The sequence below is a fragment of the Plodia interpunctella genome, chromosome 16 (assembly GCF_027563975.2).
Source record: "Plodia interpunctella isolate USDA-ARS_2022_Savannah chromosome 16, ilPloInte3.2, whole genome shotgun sequence".
Classification (NCBI taxonomy): domain Eukaryota; kingdom Metazoa; phylum Arthropoda; class Insecta; order Lepidoptera; family Pyralidae; genus Plodia; species Plodia interpunctella.
In genome coordinates this window covers 8,515,808-8,530,706 of record NC_071309.1, presented here as the reverse complement: position 1 = coordinate 8,530,706, position 14,899 = coordinate 8,515,808, and the positions used below count along the sequence as shown (strand labels likewise).

The 14,899-nt window shown below is 34.0% G+C and overlaps 1 protein-coding gene and 1 long non-coding RNA gene across 4 annotated transcripts in view; both read left to right on the top strand.

Annotated features, from left to right (window-relative positions):
* ds (dachsous) overlaps positions 1 to 14,899 on the top strand; it is a 301,443-nt gene that overhangs the window by 116,224 nt on the left and 170,320 nt on the right. Inside the window, exon 1 of one of the 3 annotated variants that reach the window (XM_053756981.1) lies at positions 4,896 to 5,227. The exons of the other annotated variants lie outside the window; for them this stretch is intronic. The gene's annotated coding sequence lies outside the window, so the exon portion shown is untranslated. Of the gene's footprint in view, positions 1 to 4,895; positions 5,228 to 14,899 lie in introns of those variants that run through there. 3 annotated transcript variants of the gene reach the window in all.
* The window catches only part of LOC128676708 (uncharacterized), a 200,049-nt gene that overhangs the window by 74,086 nt on the left and 111,064 nt on the right, over positions 1 to 14,899 (top strand). The gene's annotated exons all lie outside the window — the stretch shown is intronic.

Here is a 14,899-nt window from a genome sequence, read left to right as displayed (position 1 = left end):
TTTCCTCTCGATATTTTCCTTCACCGCAAGCAATTGGTGGCTTAGGAAAACATCTTCGTTTTCATGGACCATCACTTGGTCTTTCACTTGACTCAAAATGGTATGGACCTCTTAACACCTGGGTGGTCCACGGGCAAGAGGATTTTTAACTCATATGAGTTTCCTAACTCGAGTTAAAAATTAATTTTTAAGAATTTTTATGCTATCCGTACTCCTCCCCGTTAATGTCCAAAGTTAAACTGTCACAAAAGTTTCTATTTAACACAGAACTATCACCACAGATCAGATAACATTTTGTCTGATAACATAATATAATGATTGATGTCATACCCACGCCTTTCATACCTATTTGATCGTTTAGAAGATTTCTTTCGAAAATATACTTAATGTTGTGTATTTTAAGGTTTAGATTGAAATAGTAAAATTGTAGAAATTCAGTTTGAGGCGTTTTTTTTTTAATTCGGCTGATGAATTTTTCTTATCTCACGGGAATATAGGTACAGTCCGCACATCAATAAGTTACGTTAGTTAGTCTTATATTAGCAACGACTATATCGAATACTTAATTGTATTGAAGTGAGACATTTGCCAGCCGATTCCGATTATGACTATCTCTCTCCCTCATATGAGTGTTTCTTCGGTTTCTTCTTCAGCCATATAACATCAGAGACCAGCACGGACATCGGCATCCTTATGGCAAAGCAAACCCTTGAAATAGACACATAAAAATTTTATTACTGTTTCACACAATTAATAAAAAAATAAAATTAAAAAAAAAAAAGTAAAAATACTTAAAACTAACAATTATGAACTCTAATATGACCATAGATAAAATAATATATTTCTTCTATTTATGAATATAATAATTATGAAATTATAAACTATTACCCTTTTATTAATTGTATCAATTTTTGTTCGTGTTGAAACGACTTTTTCTTCTTCTTCGCAGGATAACCTTTGTCTTGATAACCTTTTCATATGGCTCTTGTAACCATTCGCAGTTCGCGAGATCATTTAAAACAAAAGCTTTTTTGCCATACAACAAAATAGAGAGCCCGATTAATTTTTATCCTCAATTAATCACAATATCGAACGCGTTAAACTAAAAATATTATTTAATACTCTCATACTGATCAAAATGTATTTACAACGATAGAAAACTAGCTCCTAAATACAATATGATTACAGTTTTTACATACAAGGAATATTATAATCATCAATCAAGGTATCGGCTTCAAAATTGAATTGCAAGATTCCACCCGTGACATTACATTGAAAGTTAAATGAAAGCTTGTAAAAAATGTAGATATACGTTATTTGAATTTAATAATTCGCACAGAAAATCGCCGGCGCAACTTTAAAATCGGCATCTCAGCTCCAACGCCACACTCGTTCAAACATCAAAAGGGCCGTACACAAAAAGGTTTATTTCTCTCGCTTCCCTCGAATTCACACTCGGCATTATAGAACAATAGGGAATAAAAATACGCCCGACGAAGTGCGAACGAAACCCGATATACCTCTCACTAGTAGGATAACGCAAAACCAACTCCGTTTTTATAACCACACGATTTACTTTCTCAAAACATGTTGCTATGATTCTGCTGGGTAAACACAATCAACATTGAATTGTATTACTTGAGCATTAAAGCTCATTTCAGTATGTAGAATGAGGTGTTAAGATACGGAGCGCGCGTGATAAGGTACAAGCCTGGATGTAGTTTTCTATTAGAATAATTTTATAGTTATTACATGTTATTAAGTTGGTATCGATTTGTCTGGAAGCATTTTGTATCGGAATAGGTTTTTCAATAAAGCTTTATATATACATTGAAGCTAATAAATCGTTTCTGTGTATATTCATACTATTTATCATCGCGAGAATCAACGAGTGCGATTCGTATTTATTGCAAGCATATATACAAAATTCTCGCGCAATTAACAAAAATTTTGTATACAGCCGTGAAATTCTATTGCTAATAAACCATACTTTTTTCAAATATTTTGTATAGTTACATAAGATATAACATATTTTCGTCTGTAAACTTTGATATTAAACCTGATAAATCGGAAAATATCTCCAAATATCCAAAGATTACGATAATGATTTGATGCTGTTTTTTTTTAATTTAAAATAGATCTATACTATTATTATAAAGAGATCAACGTTTGTGAGTTTGTATGTTTGAGGCGGGTAATCTCCGAAACTACCGAATCGATTTGAAAAATTCTTTCACCATTAGAAAGGTACATTATCCAATATGGCTATAGGCAATTTAACAAAATTCCCATGGGAGCGAAAGCCCCGGGCAAATCTAGTTTTTTTTATAAAAAGGGGAGATCCCAACTGCTGACTCCTCCAATTTTTATATGTAAAATTTAAATTAGATAAGAAACGTTAAACCAATATTTAATCGTAACATAAACCCCATATATAAGTATGCTGTTTCACCTGTCAAAAACGAATTATCTCGTTGGCTATACTGCAATATATTTACTTTATAAAGCTTACTGCACTTAAAATATACTTATAACTTGATGTACAATGTAGCCTACATTTATTTTAGATACTACTAGCCGCCCGTCCCGACTTCGCTCGGATAAAACATAATAAATTATAACCTAAATCACACCACACCACATTATCTATTGGTGTGAACCGCATGAAAATCTGTGCAGTTTTAGAGTTTATCGCGAACAGATAGACAGACGCGGCAGAGAACTTTGTTTTATAATATGTAAGGATTTTCAATTAAAAAGCAATATTTTCGAAACCATGCATACCTTGATTAAGTTACTGTAATTATGTTAATTTAGTTTTTATGCAAATGTGCCATGTTCCTTATATCGACACTGAGTTGAACAATCTATTGAATAATCCTAGCCGAGTTGAAATAAAAATGTACCTACCTACACATATATAAAACGTGTGACGAACAGACATACAGAGAAACAGAGAAGGCGATGACCCCTACCGCCGGTATAATATAGTATAAAAAATATTGCATTTGCATGATCTTAATTACTATTTTCGTGGAATGAAACAATTCGGCTGCGGTCAGTTCTCGGATTCGGCCATTTTGTGAATCATCGATTTTGATGCTAATCAATTTTGGATTTAGTTTTTTGCAATCGGTTTATATTTGTTTTATTCGGACGATATCAATAGAAAAATCTCTTAATCTCAGCTGGACCAGTCAACTTTTTAATAAAATGGCGTAAATCCACCCACATGTTTAAAAAATATAGAAATTTGAATATAATACGCTTTATTGTGAACTTTGTGAAATTTCAGTACTAGGTGTGCGCGCGCATCACAAATGGCTATTGGCGGGAAAAGGGTACTTTTCTCCCCAATTTTGTACTAGGATGTATGTGTATATACTACTAATGTAAAAAAATATAATCGAAATTAAGAATTTGCTTGAATTAGTAACACACAACACACTCCCATACATCCAAGCGTCCACATTTATGAATATTAGTAGAATCATTTCCCGCGTTGAAACGGATGAGTCATCCCTCAATCATATACCTATCAAGTCTAATGTAAATAGAATAAAAAGCCTCACACAATCCGGAATGTAATTGATGATGAAACAATTTCCTTGAGAGATCATTAAAGTGGCAATTTCCTATGAGCCTCTCTAATTTGTAAGTTAATTTGCATCAATACGACCACCATTAGATACATTACGACTAAAGATCAATGTTCACAGTCATCCGTCTGTTCCCGTTTAATGATGCATTGAATATGGCTGCCAGTGACTTGTTTGATTAATAACAATTTTTTGTCAAAATATCCGACGCCCCGACAATTGTAAAGTATTGGTTAAAGTTGTTTTAATGATGATGTCGAAACTTTTGGTATTATATTGATGATTGGAAATTATCTAGATCAAAGATAAACAAATAACGTTTTTATAGAAAAGCGAACGCTGAGCACTGAAGTTTTACGACTAAGGATATGAGAAAAATTGTACGACGATCTTCTTTTCACTTGTTAAGTGTGTAAAATCTATTTTAACTATCCTAATCCTAGTAATATTTAGAGTGTATTTGAGTAAATACGTGTGTTTCTCAATTAAAACGTAAATTAAAACTCGTACACGCGTAAAATATTACAGAATAGCACTGTATATTTTATGACTGAATTCCAACTAAAACGGAGCCTTGAGGGCAGCGCTATGATAATAATTATTATATATTATAGCAAATATTTATAGAAAAAATAGTTATTATTATGTAGATATGAAAAATGACTAAAACAGCTAGTGAATTTCTAAAACATAATTTGAACATTCTTGTCGACAAACCGGTTAGTTTTTTTTTTGTTCCACCAATCTGGATTGAGCGACTACGGCTAGTTTCATTCAGCCACATGTTTTATATATTTATGACTTTCTGCATTTTTTATTGTTTTAATTAGCAAAATTAAAGATATAAAACATCAAGGTTCTAAAATGTAGCCTTGGGGAACTCCGATTCATAATTAATGTAAGTAATAAATTTAACAGTATTTGACGTAGTTATTTTTTACTAAATTAGTTATTAAGTACAAATTTAAAAAAATTGGATTTTTAAAAATGGTTGTGAAATAGGAAATTATGACAAAATATTCACTATTAATAATATCAAAAGCCTAAAATGATTCTGTAGCGCATAGACATAACAGATGAAAGAGTATCATTTCAAAATGGCGTCAATTAAATCGTGCGAGCACAATTAACGTGAAAGGAATGTCCCGATGTGATGATATCGGCTGACCTGAGGGCTGGGGGTATCGGGTAGCCGGCTCGACTCCCGGCTACCGTTCGACTGTTAGTATTCGTGATTTATCGTGGAAACCGTTGTTGCTTGTTTAGGTTAATTGAAGACTTTTGGGTGAATGTCAGTTCCTACAATCTGTGCTAATTCCGCCTTCCGTGTTCTGAGAGGGCATTTAAATGTCTTAACTGATAAAGCCTGCACCTAATACCCTAATGCACCAAGACGATCATTATTTGCAAATGTGTTTGTGTCGTGTTCTATTTTACTGTACTTTCGGTTACGAAATATTTCAGTTTAATTGCAATGGTTTTAGTTTATTTATTGTATTCAAAGTTTATTGCATTAAAATTATTTTTGTTGATACTATAGCTGCAACTTCGGCTAACTATAGCTAAGTGTTGTCTGCCAGTTTATCTGGATCGCTTGGAGAAAGTGGTAAACGGAGACCAGATATTAGGTAAGTAAGTAGGTAGTTTAATTTATATAAAAAAAAACGTTTTTTTATCAACTAGACATACATCAATCAGTATATTTCTGTAGCTACAATCAAAACCAGTAATGTAAAAAGTAATAAGTATGTCATGTATTATTGTCCCCTCAATTTTACTTACACAGTAATCACAATTACATGCATAAATATTACAATAAAGTACTTACAACCCTAAGTAACGAAAGAAATAATCGGCAGAAGCATTAAATGTACCGACCAGCAGTTTAAATTGATAAATTTATACAAACAAATACTTTTGCCAACTAAAATAAATAGGCTTCGAGACATTCGAAAGCCAGCGCAAAGGGCATAAATACATTCACATTCGATTCTAAAAAGGTCTTAAATTTTCAATCGTAGCAAAAGAACTTCGACTCAATACTGGTATCTGTAAAGTTTAAATTTGGGTGTCACGGTGTAGGATGATAGGTCACAAATTTTGCAGCGAAAGCGAGAGACAATGTAGTATCGTTTTTGGAGACATGCAGAGGTGACACAGGTCCCAAGATTTCGGGTTGAATTTGCTAAATTCTGGCTTCGATTCCCGCGACACTACAATGGGCCGGGGACGTTACCAAGCTGACACTGAGTGATGTGGTTTTGCCTCTCTTTCCGAACGTTTTTCATCGGCTTCTTTGAAGTATGTAAATAAAATCGGTTTTTTTTTTGAGTTTCGTTTGCTTAGCTTGACTCGGTGAATTTTATAGTGCATCCTTTGTTTATCTTCTCCGCGATGTAATAGAACTGTGTTTGCTTTATGTATATCGAATTCCACTATTTTGAATGTATAGTACTGTATAATTATGATGTGGTGGGCTGGTGGTTAAGACAGCAGCCTGTGATAGGAATTGATAGGCCCTAGATTGAACTATAACTATTACTCATGCCATGTGGGATTGTATACCAATCCGACTCATGTCAAGTTTTTATACATCACTATAGATTCAGATTCTGAAAGCATGTGGTATATTTTTTACGATATCTACCGCCATCTAGTGACAAGTCGCGTACTCATTAGTCAGACATTAATTTATAGGGCAAATTAAAGCCACATAATTTTAGTAATAGTTTAATTACAGTAACATTTCCCAAAGCCGGGTCGTGTCGCTAGTGATGACAATGACTAACAAGCAACCGATACTCTGATTCGGGAATAATGTTCGTATCTGCGAGTCGTGATTAAGAGACGTCCGAATAAAAAAAGGGATTTAAATATACTGGTACAGTCAAATAGATAAATGAGATGCCAAATATTCTTTAAAGTATATTAGGGGAAAATGTCTGGCTATGTCGATGCTGTTTCTGAAAGGAAGTACCCAAAATAACCAGTTTGATGTTTGAACATTTCGATCACCGTAATTCCTCAAATTTCAACTAAGAGAAGAATGTTTTTACTACCTTAATTTATAAATAATAATCTGCGTTGAGGGTAGTTGTAATATGTGTTTTATCAATATTTGATTTTAGACAGGTTGTTTGTTTTGAAGAACGCTAATGACAGTGGTCAAAATGGTTGAAAATTCACCGAGTCAAGGAAGACAAGGTGACAAAATAAGGATGCCCAAAACGAAGTGGAGAAGATGAAGAATTTCGCCGCTTTCAACACTTTTGAGGTGTTGTCAAAAAAGGTTCCCTATTTTTATGCATGCAATTCAATAGTATGAGTGACGAGTTACATCAGTTACGTGCGACAAGATGATTTTATGTCATAATTTAACATAGCATACTTTTACTTATCATAATAATAGTTACGCACAATATTAATTTGGCATAATGTTTTAGGCACAATTTTTTTAGGCATACCTACCATAAGCATAACAATTTTGAAGCATAATATTCTAAAGCATATTGGCGGCTTATGGGTGGCCCAAGGGCCAAGCCGCCGCACCCTAACCTACTGCTACACTATAGCTTTATGCAAATCAAAATTATGGTAAAATACATTAGCCTAAACTATAATTATGCTTATTGAAAAGGTATGCAAATAATATTAAATGTAAATAATATTAATTTATTAGGTACTGTTTCTATTTTTTATTATTTTTTTTTGTCTATATGGGTCATGTATTTTACAAGTACAAGTGCCTGCAATAAATGATTTATATTTATTATATTATTATTATTATATTTAGGAGCACCCAATTTTTACTGTGAAGCGTGACAGACAGACAGCGTAACATATATCATGGACTCTACGATGTATATACAATACAATCGACCTAAATTTAAATTATCCCCCCTATACGGGGCGGTAATACCGTCGATTTAGTAATGAATTCGGTTAAGTTAATGTGGCGTTGACTGTACACACATTCACTCGTTTTATATCAGATGTTCCAGGGCAATATTTGACTTAAATTATGTTATTGAGTTGAAACCAGGTTAATACAAACTGAAGTCCATGAATATACTGGCTGATTACTAAGTACTGATTAAAAAAATATAAATATTCATTTAAGGCAGTAGTGCGGCATTGCAGTTCACGTTTCACCATAATCTTTTCGCAGTGAGACACAGAAAACCAATCACATTGCACTATGGCCGCCGTCGCGTCATATTGCCGGTACGTGATTGGTTGGCTGCGTCTCACTGCGAAAAGATTTTGGTGAAACGTGAGTTGTACTGACAGCAGTACCACTGTACTATTAAATGCTATATTAAATTTGTAGCATCGCATTATATCGTTCGTACGTAAGCAATATGACATATAAATGACCCATCACGCAAAAACTACTAGATGGAATTTGATGCGGTTTTCACAGAGGTATAGCAGAAAGTCCAACTTTAAATCTGGTGTAAGTAAGTTTCATCGCGATAAGTTGCTTAGAACTCGAGATATTGAAAAAATAATTTATGAGCGGACGCAGATAAGGCAAAAGCTCATATAATTAAAATAATGTGTTAGTTTAATAAATAATTAGAGTTATTTGTGTTATTTTAATAAATAATTACTAAAATAACACAAATAACTCATTAAACAGCAGGCTTACCATCAACTTTTACAGAACGATTCCAAAGCAACTCGTTTCAATTTAGGTACTTAAAATGAATCGCATTCATACTAAAAATTAAGTCGATGGTACCAATTTGCGATGCAGTTCAGTTTAGGTCGTAAAGCGGATCGCGTTTAGAGATGATGGTAAGCCCCCTGCGCTAGTATGCACTGTAATAGTCAGATGAACTGTGAATAAAATCATAAAATAACCTCATCGGGCCCATTAAGGCACAATAACAGGAATGCAGACAAAAAGACAGACAAAAAACATACCACTTACATAACACGTAAGTTGAACAATACCGTAAGGTGTGTCTCCACTTGAACCAACCACAAAGTTGTCTACTACTTACTATAATAACTAATGATTCTTCAGTAAATGGTGCAATAGTGTTCATCTATCTTGACGACCTCCGTGGTGTAGTGGTCAACACTCCTGCTATCTGGAGGTCCTGGCTTCGATTTCCAGCGCGGGTACATTTGTATTTGTAATCACAGATGTTTGTCTGCTGTTCTGGGTGTATATAACACATACAACGGCAACGGGCCCAGTTGCCGTTGTATGTGTTTGTATCCATCTGACCCGCAATACATGTTTAGTGCTCAGTGTGGGCCGTTGAGCGTTGTCCATTTATTATTATTATTTAATTATTATCTATTTTAAATGCAGGATAACTAATGGCAATGCAGAAATCAACATTAATTTTGTTAATTTTAACATTTAAGTAATGAAAACAGTCCGTAGTTCCATCGTGTGGGTTTTGATGGTACTAATGACAACGAACCTCCGGACTGGTACTTATTAATACTTGGTAATAGTACCGATACCGGTACTAGCGATTTCGTATCTCTTAGACCGATTTTCAATATCACTTCACCTGTTTTCTGTTCTGTCTGTCTGTATCTGTCTTCAAAGCATTTTCATTTTTAAACGTAATACTTGCTAGTATCTCACGTTTTTTCATTATTTTTTTTCACATTTTCATTTAATATAAAACATAATATATGGAACCATTCGATGAATGTGAAAATACTATTTTTATCTAGAAAAAAATATTAGGAATTCTATGTCATAGACAAATATAATATTAAACCGTAGCTATACCACGTCTAGTAAGTAACTAAATACAATAGGTGTTTCGAATGTTTCCAATGCATACCCACCTTTAAGTTGGACAATAAGTGAGGTAGCATTTATTTCGAATGCCTCGCGACTCGAATTATCTTCGAACGTATCAAAAAAGGTCGGCTTAAAAAAGTAACTCGAGCGGCCGGACAAGAAATTATGATACCACCAAATACGCGAGTGCACTCTTATAAACTTGTAAGGTTCTACCAATTATCGAACTGAACCGGGCATTTTGTTAAACGAATGGTATTTACAATTTACTGTAACATTATCATCGTCGCGTATTTTGTTATAACGAATCAACCTTTATTTTCTTGTAGTGTGCAGTATTGTTTATTTTTTACTAATAGCTTTATTAAAGAAATGTTACTTTTGACACAAGTTTTTATTATCATCGGAGAGATCTGATTTCATTCAACAGATCACGTGACAAAACATCGTGTCCGTGCAACAAAACGTTGAGAAGTTTCCCCGGCGGGAGCCGATCCCGGATGCAACGTCAGGTCTTGCATATAATAATAATGCATAGGTATACAAAAACTAAATGTATATACGAAATTACAGCTCAATAATATTAAGCTTGAAGAGCTTTAGGCAGTGGCGATAAATTTTAATTTACCGGATAGTAACCTGAAAATTTTTGTTTGTATTTTCGGAAATTTAAAATGAGATTCGAATCGATTTGTGCGTTTAAAACGTACAATTTTTTTGTATTATTTCAATATTTCTAAAGTATCTTCTAGCTTCACACTCGGCAGGAGCTCGCAAAAACTTAAACATATTGAGCATGAGCAGTGTGACATTTGTTCACAATCGTCTAGCGAATCTGTGCATACATTACCTTTAATAAACCCGTGCATTCATTAGTCGGCCGCCATCTTGATAGTGGCGACTGATCGACGGTTTTTTTTTCTAATTAGTCTAATGAGGTGTCTTCGCGTTTTACATTTGTTTTTGTTAGAGATGAAAAAAAACGGTGTTTGGTTTCCGCCCTTAAATAGAACCACTTTCTGAATGTCTTAGCAAGCGATTAAGGGATAATAAGTCATCGCTGCCTCATAAGTAACTGCATTTCTAAAGGTTTCACATCAGGCCGGTCGTAAAACCACAGCAAAAATTGGAATCAAAAATTTATGTTTTACGCGGTTCTTGGTCTTCGGAGCGTTACAGCCAAGCCAAATAACCATATTATTCTGAAGTTTATTAGAAACTTGATCTTTCCCAATGTACTTACTGTCAATAAATCCTTTCTCAAAATCGAAACAAGGTTAAAAACCAATTAAAATGTGTCGGAAACAATTGCATATCAAATCAATTAATTGATTGGCATACGAGGTTGAATTAAGGAATGTATGATGCAATTGTAACATGTATAACACTAGCTTTGTCCGCGGCCTCGCCCGCGCGAAAGCGGAATAGACACGATTTTCATACACACTTTCACCCCCATTATAATAATTTAGGGGTTGATTTAAATATGTTTGACCTCGTTCAAACAACATGTTTAAGTACATGTATATGAAATTTCATCACAATAGATAGAGCGGCTTTGCCGCGTAATTTATTTTTAAAGTCTGATTATGTGTGATTGAGAGGAAGTGTTACAAAGATTGTTTGTAGGTAATCTTCAGAACTACTTCAATTTATAAGAACTGTGTATATATAATGAATCACGCAAAACTATTAAGTGTGCTATGGGTTGCACCAGTCATCTTTAACGTTAACAATAAACTGCGCGCCGCCATCGTTTGCCATACTTTACGCTTTTCGTGCGTAGATTAAATTTAGCGTCAAAATTGACTGATGCAACCGAAACTAAAGACAGGTTTAATATTTAAAAATTACGAAAATAATTGATCATTACTATTAAGTAGCTTTACACGTACGTTCGATTTCCTAGGAAGTCTTTGGATGCAAGAAACTGATTGCAGTCAGCTTAAAACTTTTCCCGAGCCGTGTCTAATCTAAACCTAGCCTCAGACACAACACGATCAATGGCAATTAGCAGTAAATATTTTATTTTCGTAGATCGGTGCGAATGAAGAGGTCGGTGGGCGATAGCCGCAAGATTTAGTCGACAATCGACCAGCGTAAGAACTTTTGAAAGTGGTCGATACATTTTTAGGTTAGGTTTTAAATTTACATTTCACTTACAATGAGATCAGTATATACTAAACTACATACACAAATTAAATATTAAATTTAATATTATTGACGACCTCGGTGGCGCAGTGCTTGCCTCTGAACCGAGAGGTCCCGGTCGAGTCATGATGGAATATAATCTTTTTCTGATTGGCCCGGGTCTTGGATGTTTATCTATATATGTATATGTTATAAAATATAGTATCGCCCATTACCCATAACACAAGTCTCGAACTTACTTTGGGGCTAGCTCAATCTGTGTGATTTGTCCTAATATATTTATTTATTTATTATGCATAATTTGAGTCTGATTGGACAGAATCTAGCCAGATAGGAAGAGAAGTCTGCTACCCGTTAGATTTAAATTAGAGTTTTCGCTCTTGCCTTGAAGATTCCTGAGTAGGATTCGGGAAATATCGACATGTGGTTCTTTCTAGAAAAGACCACAGACACGGATATGTGGAAGAAGTTAGGGAATGCTTTGCTTTTGCCCAGCTGAGCAGTGGGACAAAAACAGCAGATATCGAAAGAAATGTAATTAAGACCACAAAAAATTGTTCGTTTCCTGTAAAAAATACGTAATTATAATATACAGTACTAACTCGACTTAGCTCAGGCAAAACCTAATAAAGTATACACCTAAACCTTCCTCAGGAATCACACTATCTATTGGTGTAAACCGCATGAAAATCCGTGCAGTACTTTTTGAGTTTATCGTGAACAGACAGACAGACGCGGCAGAGAATATGTTTTATAATATGTAAGGACAAGGATAAAGTTGTTGAGTTGTTATATTGTATTTATTTCATGACTTCGCGAAAAAATTGTTCTTTTTAAAATGCTAGAACAAAAATAAAGAAAATGTTCAGGCGTAATATGTGGTTTAGTATATAGGTAGGTATATATATACTTTTGCTTGTTAGAGGGGTCAATGTTTGATATAAAGTTTAAATTATATTTTGCACGTATGAACATAAACGGAATATAATTTATGTACTGGCTTGATCATTGCCGTTTTATGACGGTGAACTCTTGTGACATTTTTATTCAGTAACGGGTTCCCGATGTTGGAGGTACTATAGGTATTCCTCTCAGAGCATCGATTTGAATTGCAATAAATTTTAATAGCACACTTATTATTACATACGTCTTATTAAAAAAAACTGTTTTGAGATGTGGTTCTGTGGTAATTGCCCAAAAATGGGTGAAAAAAAACGGTCTTAATAACAGGCACTTTTAGTTTTTCATACAAAAAGCTCCTAAGCGACATTAGTCTATAAACTTATAAATATAGCTAAATATTGAATCCAAACATTTTTAAATAAATATAATGATGCCTTTTACCCTTTAAACTACTTTAACGAGGCACAAAGGGAAAATATGTCCACTGACTTTGTTGACCGTGTGAGCACGCCCTAAGGGTGTGGTTCCACTAGTGAAGATATGCCGTGCTATGCTACTGTTTACTATAAAGATTAGACATATCCTTAGTACATTCTGGTAGGTATCGGAAACATTTTTGTTACACTTAATTATGTATATTTATGGTGTTCTCTGTGACATTACAATATAATGCAAATTTCATGATATACTTGATGATGTTACATACGGCATAGTTACGTGCCCCTCTTCCGCCCCTCTCCGCACGTAACTGTACATCACGTCCAGGCTTGCTGATGTTCCACCGCACTAACTAATAATTTAGACCGATAGATTTTAAATATTGTATAGGTACATTGTTGTTGCATTATGTAACTTCACCGAAGTATGTCATGTAATTTGCATTATATTGTAATGTCATAGAGAACACCACAAATATACATAATTAAGTGTAACAAAAATGTTTCCGATACCCACCAGAATGTACTAAGGATATGTCTAATTTTTATAGTATACAGTAGCTTAGCACATATTTAACAGTCACCTATCTACTACTGATTTAGGGAAAGAGCGAGTGAGGTATATATAGTATATACTATGTGAGCTATATATAGTCAATCTTCGGTGGACATCCGGCTTTAACCTGCGCAAGATTCCATAGAATTTCCAATTACATCCATATTGGGTTGCTAGCTATTGTACAGAGTAGCCATTCCCTTAGTTACTGGTTAGGGTGGCCAAATACTGACGATTTTTATTGCGATAATCGTTTGACTATTATTATATTGGTCGGACTATGGGAACGGTGGCTGTTTAGTTGGATTTTATTGGCTCCTATTTTATTTGCTATGGCTGTTTCTTGTATTTTCAGGGTTTAGATTAGCTATATATATTTTACCGTAGACTCAGAAGAATGGACGCCATTTGCACAAACAAATTGTTTGTTAAAATCAGACATATATGTATAAAAAGCAAAGCTTTAATAAACTGCACATATCACTTTTTATACCTCGATATTTTAAGTCATGTAAAAGGTTTTTGATTGTTAGAACGCAATTTTCTAGATTTACCCGGTTTGAAAAATTATTTTTGTGTTTGATTAGTGGCTAAAGATTGTATTTTTAATACAAACAGACAAACAAGCATGCTGTACACCACATGGTAAATGGTCATCATAATATAATGAACGCATGCAACGCAAAAATATCACGTTGCGTACTATATTATTTTAATTTATATATTTCAAAGAAGACACTGAATGACTGACTGATATATCAATGTACAGCCTAAACCCCTGGGTCCTTCAAATTTGGCACGAAGGTTACTTATCTTAAATTCATCCTCTAAGGAGGTGAAAATGGGGTTCAAAGTTTGTATGGGAAAACCAGATTAGTTGAAGAGTCTAAATACTTCACTGGAGGGAAAATCACGCAGGAGAAGCGGCGGGCAAAAGCTAGTTATTATATTATGTAGCATATAAATCCAAGTTTTATAGGAAACATTGGCACTGGAAAAATATACGCACATTTGCAGTGACCCTAATAGATAGGAATATAAATTCTTACTCAATATGTCTTTTGAATGGGCATTATGGTGTAATCGTATATTATTATTGCTAATTTGAATTTATCTGTCTATTATTGAAGCTCAGTTTTTGTTTTGTATAATTTTCCTTTTCATCCTCTACTTGTCCTCTTAGTTTTGCTTTTTAAAAGCATAAAAAACAGTTATATTAATTTAATTCAATATGAAATAAACTATTTGAGGTCTTTTTCAATGCTTGCAGATAAAGTATCAGATAGCCTGTAACATATCGAACAGATAGCGTTAAATATTGTATTTCACAAGTGTTGAATAGGAATAATACTTCAGACAGGCTTACCTGGCAGTTAGTTTATCTGTCAGATTATAATATGACATTTTATCAAAAGGTAGGGAAACGTGGCAACAAATATTTACATGCGCTGGGAATCGAAGCCATGACATCCAGATA